This window comes from Zingiber officinale, chromosome 5B, assembly GCF_018446385.1.
Source record: "Zingiber officinale cultivar Zhangliang chromosome 5B, Zo_v1.1, whole genome shotgun sequence".
Classification (NCBI taxonomy): Eukaryota; Viridiplantae; Streptophyta; class Magnoliopsida; order Zingiberales; family Zingiberaceae; genus Zingiber; species Zingiber officinale.
In genome coordinates, this window is record NC_055995.1 from 127,315,877 (window position 1) to 127,332,073 (window position 16,197).

The 16,197-nt window shown below is 37.8% G+C and overlaps 1 long non-coding RNA gene across 1 annotated transcript; it reads right to left on the bottom strand.

Annotated features, from left to right (window-relative positions):
* Window positions 1-9,057: 9,057 nt before the first annotated feature.
* On the bottom strand, window positions 9,058-12,285 carry LOC121985913. Its single transcript, XR_006113293.1, has 3 exons — window positions 11,335-12,285; window positions 10,006-10,056; window positions 9,058-9,912 (listed from the first exon to the last, which is right to left on the bottom strand). It is a non-coding gene; the product is annotated as an uncharacterized LOC121985913 (long non-coding RNA).
* Window positions 12,286-16,197: the final 3,912 nt, after the last annotated feature.

Below are 16,197 nucleotides of genomic sequence, written 5' to 3' on the forward strand. Positions count from 1 at the left end.
CACTACGACCTTCCAATGGTTTGTTCCTTTCCATTTTGGTCGTGAGCTGCTGTTTATAATTTATAAGGTACTGATAACATCATCTTCTGTATGTGACACCACATACTATGTTATCTACAATATAAATGAATTGAACAACTACAAACAAATGTGGATAATTTGACCAAATGTGATTCTTTATTCAAAATAAATGTTTACAAAAGCTTAGGCTTTCAGCATACACTCTAACACCATCAAGAGGCACGAGGACGCCTCCATCAAGAGGCACGAGGATGCCTCCATCAAGAGGCGCGAGGGGGCCTCCAAGCTCCTTTAGGGTGCCTTTAAGCTCCTTTTGGTGCCTCCAAGCTCCTTTAGAGCTTAACCTCGCACTTCTTTGGTTGATGCTCCAACTGTTTGGAATTAAACTCATTCGAACCCAACTTTATCTTCTCCTCAAGTAGGCTTCCTCTCCGGCTTCTTGTCTCTCAGAAGTGTTGTGTGCATCTTTTTCGTCCACTAGTATACTCTTCCAGAACTTCTTGTCCCTTGGATGCACCGACCCCGTCAACTCACTAGCCTTGCCATTCTTTTTTTTTGGCTATGTCTTCCACTCGACTTCTTATGTTCCTAAGTTCCTGCACACTCAGACACAAGACATCAAAATCACAGGACCTAACTTAACTCGATTGATCACATCAAAATTAACCTGGGGTATTTATATAAACAATGTCTCCCTGCTCCATTATAACAAAGAATATGAATATAGAAAGTAGATTAGCAGTTTTGGCTGCTAGAATTGGAGTGGTCTTTTCTCATTGCGGCACCAAGACAATCTTCTTTTCCTTGATGTGATGTGTAAAAATTCTTTTATCTATCATGGATAACACTGCGATCATTCTACCAAGGACGTCCCAACTGTAAGTACCTCGTGGTAGTTTTAATATTATCAACTAAGTTAAGTTAGGTCCTATTATGTTTTGATGTCCTGTGTCTAAGTGTGCATAAACTTAAGAGCATAAGAAGTCGAGCAAAAGATGCAGCTAGCGAGAAGGACGACACGGGAGAGAGTCGACGAGCTTAGTGTGTCCGAGAGATGAGGCGCTGTGGAAGAGTACGCTGGCGGACAAGAAGAAAGCACGTGGCGATTATGAGGGAGGAGAAGTCATAGCCGAATGTTGCTTGAGAAGGCCGAAAAATGGGTTCCGGTGAGCCCTATGGCCGAAATCACCCAGAGAGGAGCTGGAATGGAAGAACTGAACAAGAAGTTAACTCTGAGTTGACCCTGGTTTGGGCACTCGGACCAAAAAACTTATCAAAATGTGCACTGTTGTGATCTGGTACGACGTGGATAAATACAGGGCTATAAATACAGTCCTAATCCCAAAAACTAAACACAACACTTGTAATCAACTCTTTTTTTGTTTAGCTTTGTAATTCAGTGCTTGAACTGCTGTAAGAGGCTTCTCCGTCCGAAAGAGACTTTAGTAAACTTTCAACGTCTTGCAGGGCAATTCACCCCCTCTTGCCGACCTTCAAGGTTCCAACACCAACAGTACATGATATGCATCCATGGCCACCACATCACACCAAGCACTATCAAAATATTTTCTACCAATTAAAAAAGGTACAAGGAATCACTTGTCTATTATTACCTCGCTATCTTTATTTAGTCATGACAACTTATATGACTTAGGATTGTTATTTAGAACCCTAGAGTCAATCATTTGATGATTGTATTATGGACTTATTGTATCATATTCTTATATAAATAAAGATATTTGTTTTTTGTTATTATACTTACTTGTATTAGTGCCAAATAAACTAAGTATAATAACGTCCTTGAGTAAAAGGTTCTTACCTATATCAATCGATTGGTTGAATCGATAGTGAGATAATATAGGGAACACTACTCTTAATCATTTCTAGTCGAGTATTAACATTCAGGGACAATGTTAATGCAATAAGACTAGCATGTAGGTCAGCTCGATGACTTGATCTCACAAGTCATGGATATAGAGATATCAAGTTGACACATGGGTATGCATTAGAGAATGTATATTGAATGACCCGTCATGAGAAAGTATCATGGATCGTTATATGAGTGTCATATACTTTCTCATGTGGCTATTAGTATGACTACTAGTCCTTGGACCTGAAGTCACCATGGATCCCTACATAAGGAGTTACGTACTTTGGTTTTATCAAACGTCACCCGTAACTGGGTGGACTATAAAGGCGATTACTGGGTATGTAACGAATTATGCAGAGGTATGTGAGTGATGTAGATGGGATCTATCCCTCCTATATGACGGGAGAGACATCGATATTCTTGATAGAGTGAGACCATAAAGTGCATGGTCATGCTCAAATGAGTCAATATGAGATATTGAGCTCATTTGATTTAGTGAGTCTACTTGGAGTTCAAGATTTAGATTGGTCAGAGGATGACACGGTCTATGCCTCACATTGATCAATCTAGATGTTTAGGATAGAAGGACACTTGTCATATTTTGTGAGGAGTCACAATTAGTAGTCACAAGGTGATGTTGGATCTCAACATTCTTGTAACTTGGGTAGTAATGATGTGTTGCTAGATACCGCTCATTACTTATGCTCCTAAATGGGTTTAGGGGCATTGCCAACATTACAAGAACCTATAGGGTCACACACTAAGGACAATTAGATGGAGATTAGGTTCATATGATGAACCAAGAGGATTAGATTCATGTGATGAATCAAATTGGATTAAGAGTAATCCTAATTGGACTAATTGAGTTGGACTCAAGTTAATTCATGTGTTCAATGAGTCTAATTTAGATTATGACTTGATCCTGTCGGGAAGCTGAGAAGACGAACCTGCCGGTGTGACGTGTCTGGAAGGTTGACCGCATCCCCATGACCCGGTTGATGATCTGTCCTCTATGTTGACCAAGTCGTGCGATATCTTCTGGTCAACAACACCTGCAACCAGTGATCGGGTTGCCCCGGTCCCTGGTACCTCGGTGCTCGAGGCGAATTCCACAAGTATATGAGCAGCAGAATACTGATAACAAGATAGTAAAATAAATGCAGGAGAGGTACGGTAACGTACCCTGGCCCCGGGGGGCGCCCTCGGATATGTGGATGAGCTGATCGGGATACTGACTGAGTCGTCGCGGCTCTGAATAGTAGATAAATGTCCACCAGGAGAGTAGCCGGCTTCGGTGGCTTGAAGTCGGGCGTGATATGGATCCACAAGGCGAAGCACGGTCCGACTACAACCTCGGCTCGCAAGCCGGCATACAACAGCGGCACGCAGGCCGGAATATAACCACGGCACGAAGGTCGAACACAGTCTCGGCTCGCAGGCCGGAGTATACAAATAGTATGATACCTGAGCACTTGGATGGCGGCTGCCCGGAAGTGTCGGCGGCGACCCCCGAAGCCGCCGAAGACGGCAGTAGCCGCGAGAAGCGATGGTAGCCGCTGTAGGTGGCGGCGTGTGTCGGAAGAGGTGACGACAGCCGCTAGAGGCGGCTGTGGTGGTCACTGGGAGTCACTGTAGCGGACGCTGGAGGCGGCGGTGACGGCGTGAGACGCTGGCAGCCATGGCGGGAGGCGCCGGGGTCGAAGGAAAAGGGAGGAGGTGGCTCTAAGGGCGGTCGTCGTCGGTAGATATGTCCGGCAGCAGCGGTGAAGGACTAAGGAGAAGTCCATCTTCTCCTTCTCCTAGCAGCGGCGGAAAGATCACACACGAAGCCCTCGAGCTCGATGGCAGTGGAGAGAAGGAGGCAGCTGTGAGTGCCTATCGCCGGTGGCAGTGCAAGTCCAGCGGTGGGAAGCACCGAAGAGGATGAGGAAGAAAAGTCCTTCCTGTGTGCGGCGGCGAGAGCCCCTCTCACGAACCAGCCCCCTTTTTCCCTATGCACAGTGCTCCTTAAAAGCACTCAAACCCTCATGTGAGAAATGACCCAAATGCCCCCTCCCTCATATATTCTAACCTGCATCCGGATCATGACTCATTGAATCAATTTAATTAAATGAATTAGATTCATTATATTAAATTGGTTTGAATCAAATGGTTAAATTAGATCTACCATGAGAGAGATTTGGTCAAGTTTGACTTGACTTGAGAAGGAAGATGAAAGGTCAAGTTTGACTTGACCATTTGCCACCTCATTTGTGAGTTGGCATTAAGTGGCCAATGATGATGTGCCACATCATCATAGTTAGCACATGTGTGTGTCACCTAATGGAGGTTACAAATCCCCTCTTTAATGGCCACATTAAATATGAATGGAGGTTACAATTCCTTTGGTGGCTGGCCACTTTTGTGATGAATGAAATTTTGATTTCATTCAAGGCATTCAATCCATCATCTTGTTCCTCAAGCTCTCAACCTTTCTCCCTCTCCTCTCTTGGCTGAACCTTACCAAGGTGCTATCACACCTTTGTGTTAGGTTTCTCCACCTATTTGTTCATGTGGATACTTCTAGAGGGTTGTACACTTGACAACCTCGAGATCCGGCATCACTTGGAAGAGCGGGATATGCGAAGGGCTTCGCACCAAGGGTAAAGATCTTCTCCTCATGTAGATCTAGATGTAAGAAACTCGTACTCGTAAATTTTGTTTTATTTTACTTCGCACGGATCCGGTGGCATGGGGATTTCGGGGTTTCCGCGCCGTAAAAAAGTGATTTTCGCGGCCCGAAAAATCCAACAAGGATGACAGTCTATATTCAATTGTAATTTCCTGATAGCCTCCTTAGATACTACTTTCTCACAACTGCCATTGTCGATGATTATCTTGCAAACTTTATCCACGACGGTGCAAGTAATGTAAAAAATATTGATTCTAAACCACTGATCCCTTGAATCACCTTTGGGAGTCAGCAAACTCTTTCGCACGACCAAAGTCTCATAGCTATCACCGTAAAGCATGTCGTTAGCTTCATACAATGGTTTGTCAATTGTTGTTGTCTCTTCTTTCACATCTTCCTCCCTCGATTAGTAAATTTTTTCCTTTCAAATTAGCAAGAGGAGTAGGTTTCTAGAATTGGTTCGTCCTATGTCTATGTTCACTAGAATGATAACACTTATCGCCTTAGAATTAACCTGTGATGGTTGCTACTATGAAAGACGAGAATCCTGAGGGTGAATTGATCATCTCTAGCCATTGGTTTCTGATTCTGTTGTTTTTCATCAACAGTGCATGCTAATAGGCCTCGGAAATTGTCCACAATGAATGAAGGCTAAGGACATCTTACAAGGAATGACACAACCCGCTACGTATTGAGCTACCATTTGCTCCTCATCTTGGATAAGTCATTCCGGGTAACCAACTAGAAGAACTCATCCATATATTTGTTGATTGATCTTGTGCCCTATCTCAACACGTGAAGTTGCTGAAACAAGACTTGGGTGTAGGTGAAAGAAAGGAAGTGTTCCCTCATTTTTTTTCTTCATCTTCTCCCAATCAGATATTTGGGGTTTGCATTGTCTATCTCATAAGCATTGCAACTGCTCCCACTATGCTGATGCTTAACCCTGAGTCTGATGGCAATTAGTTTCACCTTCATCCGATCTAGAACTTATAGTCGAAGATCCTCTCCATATCATTGATATAATCAACGAAGCGGTTTGCTTATAACATACTAGAAAATTCAAGTAAATCAATACAAAAACCAAGGTCTCCATAGGGTTCCTCTTGACCACGACGTTTATGGTATGTAGCCCACTGGTGATAAGGGTCCTCAAAGAAAGACCGAGATTCACAAACCTCAAGATTTCGCACAGCCTTTGCTAGGTGCTGGGTTAAATTTACAACTTTCCTCTGTAAATGCTCAATCAACATTATGTCATGAATGATATGATTACGGTGCTCGACTTCCTCAATCGAAACTGTATGTTGTTGTGACCACAATCATGACAACCTTCCATTGAATCTGATTGGCTCTAATACCAACTAACATTGGGCAGGATAGTAATTATCCTACAGGTTAACAAAAAGGGAGATTTGAGGAGAAGACAAGAAGAGAAATCGCAGAAAATAAAGAGAAACTTGCCATTCTCTAGGTTCTTCCAAAAAAAAAGGAAATTTTATTAAGAATAGAAGATAATTTTTTGAACAGTTAAACAAGTGTTTATATAGATTTAGACTTTAAAACTCTAAAAAAAAAAAAGAAATCCTAATATATATAGAAATATTTGGTATACCAAAATTACCTTAAATACCATAAAAATAGAAATTACTAAGAATAGAAAAAGAATATTCGGATATTTGACAATTACGGGTTTCCCAATAACAAATGTAAATCTTTAAATTTTGAATGCGTAAGTACAAACAGAGCATGATTTCAAGTCTCGAATAAAAAATTATGAACGTTGAAGATGGGTACTCATGTATTTGTCCTACACTATTGTCAGGAGCATTTGTTTCTGTTATGATTCGTCGCGTGAAGAAAGGACAAGTTGAACGGATAAACACCATTTGTAAGTGTGTTTCAGGGTCTGCTGGATCCTCACATTTCAATGCCTACATTATTTCCAACTATATTGTTCAGGGTAGATGACCCTACTGATAGGAAGGAGACGATGACTAAGATAACATGATAGTCAAAAGTCAAGAGGAGGTGATAGTTATGGTTAAAGATTATATGTCTTGGCTCCTCGCCCAATATCGACGGATTTTCGTTGGTTAGACCCAGGGCCCAATCCCTCTCACTTCTCATGGGCAAGCCTCCCAATCTAATCCAGGCCAAATTTGCACTAGTCAGACCCCTAAGGCTCAATCCCCTCACTTCTCCGGAGTACTATTGTTGGAAAATTGGTTTGGTAACCAATAGGGATAAGACGACTATTTTGCGAGTAGCCCATCGTAAACCAATTTCTCGGGTGAATGAGAAATTAATGTCTAATGAAGGGTTGATTCGAAATGATCAGACGAAAATTTTATTCGCATACGAGTTGGATTCATGGATGAACGCTAACTCGAGTATGTAGAACCATTGAGGGGTATGAAATTATAATTAATTTTATTAATTAATTTATTGATTGATTAAAAGATTAATCATTATGATATTAATTAATTGATTAATTAATATTTACAATAGATTAAGTAAATAGTTAATCATATTACTTAATTAAATTAATTAATCATAACGAAAAGTACTTTTAAGTGAAAAAGTTTAAGGGAAAAGACACATCCCATATCCTTTCACCTATGAAAAGAAATCTTTCACCTCTTGTAAGTAACTCTTCAACCCTATAAAACAAACCTCATTTCTTCCACTCAAAATACTCAATTCTAAAGTTGTGAATTCTCCTCTTGGGTTCTCTTCTCTCTTCTCTCTTAAGAGTTTTAAAGCTTCAAAAGTTCGACAGGGCTTGAAATTTGGAGTGCTCCTATTTTGAGATGCAAGTCGTTGTATCTTGGGAGACATTTGCCAATAAATCGTAAACACATGGGCAGGGCAATATCGTAAGAAGGTCTAGACTTCACCTCGACCTTAATACTCTTATCCTTAGGGATAAGTTTATCCAAAGGGGTTGTGTCAATGTCCAAAGGGATAATTTGACGACTGATGAGATTAGGTCGATAGTGACGATACCAAGAAGGGTATGTCTCTTATCCAAAGGGGTACTTTGATAATCGAAAGGGGATGTCGAGAATATAAATTGGATAAGGTCCATATCACCATACCAAGCTCTACTGGTTAGAGTCATCAACTCATCGTCGAGATGACTAATCGGGCCAAAATGTTGGATCTCAACACGAAAGATCCATATACCCATATAAAATATCCAACAACACTATCCCAACCTTGTTCTCAGTCGGTCTCTTAGTCGATCGAACCCCCTGGAAGACTATGCTGTCAGTAGGGATGTAAATGAACCAAGCCGCTCATGAGCTATTCGAAGCTCGATTCGATAAAAGCTCGTTTAATGAAGCTTGTTAAGATAAACAAACCAAGCTCAAGCTTCACAATATTCGGCTCGTTAGCTCGTGAACATGTTTGTTAAGCTCATGAATCAATTTTTAAATAAAAAAATAATAGTTTTGATATTGAATTTATAAATTTTACACTCTATTTATGAAACATATAGACAAATATATTAAATTTATTTATTAGAATAAAATTATAAATTTAAATAAGAATATTATAATTTTCTCTAAATATATAATTTAGTTTTTAATAAATATTTAAATTTATAATTTATTAAGTTTGTTTAGGCTCGATAAAATTTTCAATAAGCTCGTGAGCCATGAATATATTCATTAAATAAAGCTTGAGCTCAGCTCGATTATAAACAAGTCAAACTCAAACATTCAAGAGTTCAGCTCGGCTCGGCTCGATTACACTCGTAGTTGTCAAGGAAACACAACAACTTGTTAGAGAATAACAGATATTCGTCAAGGAATATTCCAATACTATACCATATACAAACCACAAAACCTTCTTCTACCTAATGAAAGTCCGTCGTACATTTTCTCACCCGATACCCCTTGACATGTGGCATTCTCTGATGCCTTATGATTGCAGAGGTTACAAAAGATGGTATAAAAAGGGAGATGTTTTCCGTTGGCCAAGTACACGCTAAACAGTAGTTTTACTTACGCGCACACATTTATTGTTCTTTATCTTTTTTCGTTCGGTCTCTCTTCTGACTTGAGCATCAGAAGGCACTACAAGAAAAAAGCTGATAAACAACACTTTAAAAGTGTTGTCTATATGGTTAAAAAAGCATTGTTAAAAACACTATTGTTAAAAGTCTGCTCAATGACAACGCTTTAAAAGTGTTGTCGTTTGTAGCAAAGATAACGCTTTTACAATACTTTTACAACGCTTTAAAAGCGTTGTCATTTTTTGCAAAGACAACGCATAAAAAGTGTTATCTTGTTTAAAGACAACGCATAAAAAGTATTGTCTTTTTTAAAGACAACGTATAAAAAACGTTGTCTTTTTTAGCAAAGATAATAGTTTCGCAATGTATAAAAAAGCATTGTCTTTTTTTATCAAAAGACAAAAGATTTTAAACTATTATCTTTTAATACCAAAGACAAATAAGAGATAAATGAAAATGAATCTACTTAAATCAACAACATAGTATTAAGTAAACAACCAAGATAAATATACAAATTATCATCCTTACACTTCTATAACAAATATAATTACTCGTATAAAAAAAATTATTAAGAGACACTCAAAACTACTCCTATCGATTACATCTTATTGCATGAACTTAAAGGATCTTGATGGATGCTATTTATTCTCTTGACTTGAATGTTCTTTACTCATTGATTTTAACCATCTTCTCGCTTAAATCCCAAAGCCTTCTTGATAGTTCTTCGTCGAAGTACTTCCCAATCACACCCCTGAGGTTCGGATGCAGTGCCACATAGCATGTAGTTGCTGCTCCTGTAATCATCCATACCCGAGCTCGTTTCTGAATACCTCTATCCACCTTCAAAATATCTAAAAAGACACTACATGTAAAATTTTCATAGTCTCAACATCTAATGAAAGACAACATAAATAAACAAACTACATGTGAAATTTCCACAATCTCAACTTCTATTATCCAAGAAGTCAAAACTTTATTCCAAAAATGTCAAGAAATTGATGCATCAGAACATAGTAAACTAGAATACAACTACCAACTAAACATAAAGGTAAATGTAGGGAAAGTAAATACCTTGCTAATGGCATGTAAGATTGTTTCCTAAATAATAAGAATTATCAATTGATGCTTAAATACATAATCACAATATATACCTATCAATTGTTTAAAACTTGGTCTTTTTGAAATACTTGTTCATCATGACCCAACTATATGATAAAAAAAATAAAAAGTTAATGGTACAGTTGATTTGCAACCCTTGTAGTTGTAAGCTCCTCCCGCTGTTAGAAAGGATGCATATGTCCATACAATGACGACACGAAGTGGAACCTAATAATAGAGGAAGAAACCAAACTTCGGTATTAGATGCTATAAAGGTCTACTCAAGTAAACTAAAATAAAAGATGAGGAAAAAGGTGATACCGCATAAATGAAGAATAAACGGTTCCCAAATAAGGATAGTCTTTTGAGATACTGCCATTACATCAGAAAGACAAGATATTCATGAACATTCTATAGATATATCCTCTACTTTAGTAAAAGAATGTCAAAAGGATGCTTAACCATTACAGAGGGCAAACTGCTAATCAAAGGAACATTCTACATAATTACTACGAAGTGCTTAATAGTTCTTCCCAGTGTAAAAATAAAAATCAATAAAATCAAAGGAATGTTGATCTCCACACAATTTCTAGCTTGAGGAAATGCAAAACTGAAATATGTCAATCCTACTACAGCCATTGTTGGAGCAACTACGACTGGATTTATTAACTTGTAGAATTATAAGGAAACGGTAGCACCGATAAGTCAAGAAATGTGCGATTGTCATACTCCTTTCGGTTACTCTACATTTATATTTGGTTATAAAGGAGCCAAAGCATCTATCATTACGGTAGTTTTTTAAAAGCATTTTATTATTTCATCCTTCAAAAATATTTCACATAACATTATTCTCTCTTTTTTTTTATGTCATTGGGTTCAGGTCAACCCATAATGATTGCTCCCAACTCTAATACTAATAGAAACAATATACATGAAATAAAAAATTATAATGCCTTAGAAGAAGTGACATGAAACCACTATAACCCAAACCAACGACTATAGCTCCTTGCAATTCCCTCATTATATGCTTAAATTTCTGCATTTGATCAAACAAAAAACTTTCTATGATAATCAAACAATAGAAGAGATAAAATGCAATGTTCAACAAGAAAACTAACTTCCTACATTTTAACAAAAAAAACGGGCATACAGGTTTGTAAGTCCTGATATAATGAGCTTCTAAATAGAACAATATGTTATGGTGGAATATTCAAATTAGAAAATCACACCAAGAACACTTTCAAGAATCAATCAGAAAGCAACTGTCATGGGAGCATCCATCTGCATTACTTAATATAAGAAGAGAATAATCTATTTTACTTCTATCATATAACCAGATTACTATACTCGATATCTATTTTGTAATCTTATCATAAACTATTCATTAGGGAAGAAGCCATCATTAGAAAGTTGTCTCCTACCAGTGGTAATTATGAGTAGCCACAAAAGCAATATAACAACTAAGATGAGTCATTATTTATATTCAAATCAAGTGAAGGATCATGAGTTTAAATATTCTCAATTACCCCGGTCCAAAAAAATGTTGGCATCAGATCTTTCCAGCAAAATGAACATAATCCATAGCAGATTCCAAAGCTATCTATAAATCAAAATTTTAAATCTATGGAAAATGTGCAATTGTAGGCGTACCTGCTTCACTCTTGCTTTTCGTCATTTGGAAGCCAATCAAGAAACTTGTGCCCAAGAAGTGACAGGGGCAAATATGTCTGTGATGAGCAATCCAAGCAATCCTTGTGATCAGGAGGATACATGTAATCTTTGTCATATTCCATATCCTTCATCAGCTTCATTGGTGCATTCCTTAAATGCAATGGCACCCCATCAATCCTCATTGGCCCCTTTGACTCTCTTATCACCCTCTTGGCTTCCTTGTATATGCTAGATAGACAACAACTGATTTTGGTGCTAGAGTAAGTAAGAGACACACTACGCCAAACAGACGTCACATTCAGACATTCCAATAAAATGGCATGCCCTGGTAGCATGATGCACCCTGATTCAGTGCAACAGCATCACCATCGCAATGCAGAGATAGAAAGTCGATGCCCTCTTACGCAGCCGACACTGGACATTGAGTTGTGAACTGTAAGCCCTTATCGAAACCGAGATGGCTCTGTGGAGCAAACCCTTGATGTGTTGCGGTTTGAGGGGCTGGAGGGCGAGGATGCTGCAGCGGGAAAGGAGTGGGGTAGTGAGCTGGAAAAAGGGGTTCTTGGTGGTGGCACCAATGAGAATGATGGAACCATCTTCGATGGCGAGGAGGAAGGAGTCTTGCTGGGACTTAGAGAACTGGTGGATCTCTTTGACAAAGAGGATAGTGTGGTAGCCATGAAATCGGGAACAACGGGCACCGTCGATAGCCTCATGGAGCTCTCGTATGCCAGAGGAAACGACGGAGAGGGTTACGAAGGCGTATAGGGAGGCGGGGAGGGCAAGAGGAGAGGGTGACGAAGGCGTATAGAATCGTAGTAAATACCGTGCATTGGGGGCGAAGGAGGAGAAGAGACGGGTGGATCTGCTATGGTCGATCGCCTCAACGCCGAGATCTACCGCTTGACAAAAGTGGCATCGAAGAGATTGGGCAGTGTGAATGGAGCGTGAATGAGGTGAAGACATTACTACGTTTGGTTGGGTGTAATGTAATTGAGCTTGTAATTTAATCAAATTTGTAATGTAATATAATGTAATATTGATTACATTACTACGTTTGGTAATGAAATATATGTAATCTTTGATTACAAAGATTATTACATTCTTTTGTTTGGTGTCCGTTATTTTTATAAGGAATGTAATTCGTATTATTATAAAATAACAAAAATATCCTACGACTTCTACCAGCGGGTGCTACATCTTTGTCGGAGCTTGCGGTCGCCGGTGGTTGCCGGTCGCCCGGCGGTCGGCGGCCGCCGACAGTCGTTAGCCTCCGGGGGGCGGTGGTGGGCGGTGGTAGTGGCGGCGAGCGAAGATGGGCGGCGACATATTAGGGGTATATTTGACATTCAAATTTTTATTAAAAGATGACCTCGTAATGTAATCGGATTACAATGTGTTTGTTTTGTAATCTAAATTTCAAAACTTCATTATATTTTGTAATCCAGATTACATTACATTACAAGTTAAAAATGAAACGAAACAAAATAATCAGCCTTGTAATGTAATCTGGATTACATTATAAGGCAGATTACACCTTACCAAACGCAGCCTTGCTGTTTGACAAGGCGAGGAATTTTTGCCCGTGGTCTTGACTTAAAAAAAATCGAGCGGTGAGGAAATTTAGGTTCAACAGAGTATTGTGTTAGACGAAGAGGAGTTCGGAGGAGAGGTTTGCAGAGAGAGATTTGTCGAAGAAGGGTTGGACGGAGAGGGCATGAGATGAGGAGACGAATGCGTATGTGTGAGAGGCATTCGGGAGGAGAAGACTATGTGTGAGAGGGGATCGGTAGGAGAGATACGGGAGAAAGGTCGGTGCCGAGTAAAACTTAGAGTTTTTCTACTCTTTAGTTGTATTCAACGGTTTATATCATCTCAGATTTAGATAAGAACTTGACAATAAACAATACTTTTTAAAAATTATTATCGTGGACACTAAAAAAAATACTAATAGATAATACTTTTCAAAAAGTGTTATTTTGACCCACAAAAATTACTAATAGACAATGGTTTATAAAAAAACGTTGTCTATTAATAAGAAAATAAAAAGTACAAAAAGTGTTGTCTTTTAAGTGTGGTAAAATCATAATTTTCTTTTAGTGGGCCTGTGTCACATACCTCTAGCTCTAATGCTTCCGGATGCTTAGTTGGTTGTGCTTGCAAGATCATGGGTATTATTGACGATCCTCTCTCCTAGGCCCTATATTCTTCTATTCGTCAACTTTCTTACCATCGTCACACCGATATCCTATCTGACTCAGTTTCCGGTTGAGATCAATGATTTTAAAACTTATTTCGAATTAGAAAAATCTTCTTCTTGGATACTATTCTTTCACTCTCGCGATGAATCAATCTTAATCCGACGGAGAATTTCAAATCGTTTGCCTTGATTGTCTTGCATTCGCAGTTTTTACGCGCACCGAACACACAAGTTAAAGAATTTGTGAGGTACCCTCGTATTCAAGATCAAGATCAAGATCAAGATCAAGAAATCTGGAGGATGCTAAGGTATATATATACCTGTGCATGGGAGTTCTGTTTCCATGCTGCCGAATTTGTTCTTGCCCTTTTGGGCAAAATATAATCTTCTCGCGGGGAGAAAGACTTAGCTGCCGTGAAGATCGATCAATCCTATCGATGTAGACATCATCGCAAATGAACTCGAGGTGAATATACTCGATCACTTTCTCTAGTTGGCAATCGGGAGTAAAGGTAAGGTCACTCTACCAAAATGGCTATCATATGCGGTTGGGCAAAGAGATTACTGAAAGAACAGTGTGCTTTGGAAGGACAACCTATGGCTTTGCATCTGGCACTCGGTTCAAATGGAGTTAAACTAAATTTATTGATTTCTGAACGTGCATAGATTGTGTTTTAGATTTATCAGATAGACGAACTACTTTAAGATTAACATACAAAATTAACATAACATTTATGTTTAAACAATAAGGAATATTCACGACTAGTACCGATGTGGATGTTCCACGTAACATTGTTTCTTTGTCCCATGAGTTATTCGCCACCTAACAAAACTAATTAAAGTATATTCATGAGAATATTTTTTAAAAAATTAAATCATACATATTTTGACAAAAAAAAAAACACATCATAATTCATAAATAGAGCCTTTAGTAAATCAATTATTAGGCATCAACAAAGAGAAACTATTAAAGAGACAACACTCACATGTATGTTGGACACTAATGAGTCCTTTGGACAACACGTCATTTTCTCAATATTAATATTTATTTTAAAAAATATATATCAGGCCAATAATTAAGATTGTAAATGAATCAAGCGTTCGTGAATAAGCTTGGTGTTTGGTTTGATAAGAGCTTGTTTATGTTCGTTCATTATACATAAGATTAATTAAACAAACAAACTTGAACAGCTCGTTAAGCTAAACAAACAAGCTTGAACACATATGTGTTCAGCTCGTTAACGTTCGTGAATAATGTTCATAAACCATATTTATTAATAAAAAATTTTCCAATATATTAAAAAATAATAAAATAAAAGAAAAAAAACAAATAAATTTAAATTATCAATCTTAATAACCAATCAAACAATTAAAAGTTTCAAACAATCAAACAAGCTTGAATTGAGAGTTTGATAATATTTAAACGAACCAAGCTCAAACTATAAGCTCAAGCCAAGTTCAAACCAAGCTCAAACCAAGCTTGAATTGAGAGCTTGATAACATTTAAACGAATCAAGCTCAAGCCAAACTTCAAACAAACTCAAGCTCATAAAAAATAAATCAAGCCAAGCTTAAACACTCATTTCAAAAGCTTGGTTCATTTTAAACTTGGCTTGACTCAGCTTGGTTATTTTATCAAATAAACTTAAATATCTTAAAACTCGACTCGGCTCGACTCATTTACAGTCCTACCAATAATCTAAATGGACAGCACATAAAGATTGATGGCCAATAAAAATGGATATATAAAATATTATATGGTTGTGAAATTTAAGCTATCCTTATCCTTATAGGTGGTTAAGGAAGGTCCAAAAGACATTATATAATAGAATATTATAGGGGACATATGGTCCTTTTTCTTATCTTTCTCGCTAGGTTCACTAAAATTATTGCCTCGTTTTTTCTTCTTTTATTTTTGAGAATTAGTAGAGTAAAGGACTTGTAGATTTGATGTGGTAGCTATGCTTACATTTTTTTTCAAAGGAAAATAGAAATGAGACGAAGTATATTTTCCAATTAATGTCATTGTTTGGGACGATAATGGGCCTTAATGATGATTAATGCAAAAAAAAAAAAAAAATTGAGTGTAATAAAATGAGGCATCTTGATGTTAAATCATGTCACTAGTAAAAAGTAATTTATTTTAGCTAATTTTATTTGTATTTTTATCAATAATTATAATGTATGGAAGATCAATTATTAGTGAGGTTGGTTGTGGATGATTCTTATAAATTATCATATAAGTTTTAAGAAGTTTTTTATATAAAAACTCTCTATTTACGTGTTCGAATAGGAAGTACTCTGTTAACCTTAGATGGATTTTGCACTACTTCATAAATTATACGTGATCCTATCTGAAAGTGTGAAGTTGGAAAATTGAAGATGTGATGACTCTATTGACGGGATGAAGTCAGAGAAGGAGCCCCTAGCATTGGTCCTTCGACGCTTAAATTAGAAACAGTAAATAAGAGAAATCGAGAGTAATAAAGACAGAGATCAATGTTACTTTCTTCATACTTAGTATATTCTTTTATACATTTCTCAGCGACCCTCCATCTGCCCTTATTTAATGACATTAATTACCAACAGAAGACTTCTTTGTCTTAGCTTCTCACATTCATAGAACTAGTATTAATCATCGG